At 38.6% G+C, this 1,736-nt stretch overlaps 1 pseudogene; it reads right to left on the bottom strand.

Annotated features, from left to right (window-relative positions):
* Positions 1–1,228: 1,228 nt before the first annotated feature.
* Positions 1,229–1,346, bottom strand: LOC111741172 (annotated as a pseudogene).
* Between the last annotated feature and the right edge of the window lie 390 nt (positions 1,347–1,736).

Raw genomic sequence — 1,736 nt, 5'->3', positions numbered from 1 at the left:
CAAAAATATACTGTAATAAAAGTTATGCGAATGTGGTCTCTCTCTCTCTCATTGATAACCAGTCTGGTAGCCAAAATGGCTCCTAAATGACTAACGGGTGGGTAGGTAGCATGTACATACAGGGTGGATACGCTGGACAAAGGGATGATTCATATCCTGGGTGGGTGGAGAGGGCCACTTGAGATTTTATCACATTACTCAGAAAGGCGTGCATTTTAAAATTTAGAAATTATTTATTTCTGGAATTTCCTATTTAATATTTTTAGACCACAGACAACCAAAACTGTGGAAAGTGGAACTGTGGACAAAGGGGATAGCTGTACTATGATTATAGTTTCTTGTACAACTTTTAATTTTCTCAGGAGTTAACTATCTTTTCCTCTGTTTTGTTTTATATGTACCGATTACAAATCACTTCCCAAACTCCTTGACAGAACTGGAACTCTCTGAAGACTGTCATAAGCCATTTAACGATGGGGATAGGTTCTGAGAAATGCGTCCTTAGGCGAACGACACAGAGTACACACACAAACCTAGGTGGAATGGCCTACTGCTGCTGGTCATTGTATGTGTTATTCTTTTATATGACAGGCAGCACAGTAGGTTTGCTTACATCAGCATTACCCAAATATGTAATGCATTGACTTTTACAACAGCTAGGACATCACTAAGCGATAGGACCTTTTCAGCTCCATTTTAATCTTATGGGACGGCTGCTGTGTATGTGGTCCATTGCTGACTGAAATGTCGTTATGCAGTGCACAACTGTATTTCAACCCCATCCAGCAATTGACTTATTTTATTTGTTTATTTTGGAGACAGTCCCTTTGAGCCTACAGCCTGCAGCTCCTACTTGGACTGTTGTTCTCTGTAAGCAGCACCCAGATTCCTACCTGAGAGCTTTCTGTCACCTTCTTCCAGGGCATCCCCTGCACCCTGCATCTCACTTTGTCCTTTTTCTTGGATTCTCTTCTTTTGCAGGAATAACTTCCTGAGAAAGGGTGACTGAGGCGTAAGTGTTTTGAGACCTAGTTTATCTGAAAATGCCTTGCGTTTGATTGACGGCGTGGCTGACTCTAAATGGGAAGTCATTTTCCCTCAGAGCTTTAAAAATTTTTTAATTTTTTAAATTTTTATTATTATTTTTTTAGGCTAGGCAACCCTTGGTTGAGCTCACAGATTGCAAGGAACTTGTCAGGTTACAATTCTTTATTTTTTATTTTTTACACCTATAAACACCTGGTCTTCCTACATGGTCTCCCATCCAAGTACTAACCAGGCCCAACCCTTCTTAGCTTCTGAGATCAGACGGGATTGGGCTTGTTCAGGGTAGCATGGCCATACAACTCCTTCAGAGTTTTGAAGGTATTGTTCTATTGTTTTCTAGCTTCCATTGTTGAGACATCATATACCTATCAGATTCTGAGGTTTGTATATGACCTGCTTATTTACTTTGAAAGTTTGTAGGCCTTTTCTCCGTTTCTTTGTCCTACATTTCATGATGCCATTCCTTGGAATGATTAAAAATATTAAAAAGAAATTTTTATCATTTTTTAAAGTTTAATTCATGATGCCATCTACTTTGAGACTCTTTTAAATGTTGGAATACATTTCCTTGAGTTCTGGAGCACTATCTTGTATTATTTTTTGATAATTGCATCCTTTCTGTTTTCTTTATTTTTCTGTTACTCCCCTTAGTTGAATGTCGGATCTCTTAGATCAATCCTTGAATTTTC

Source organism: Pteropus vampyrus, unplaced genomic scaffold (assembly GCF_000151845.1).
Source record: "Pteropus vampyrus isolate Shadow unplaced genomic scaffold, Pvam_2.0 Scaffold74, whole genome shotgun sequence".
NCBI lineage: Eukaryota > Metazoa > Chordata > Mammalia > Chiroptera > Pteropodidae > Pteropus > Pteropus vampyrus.
The sequence above is the reverse complement of the archived record's forward strand: the minus strand, read 5'-3'. Positions and strand labels throughout refer to the sequence as shown.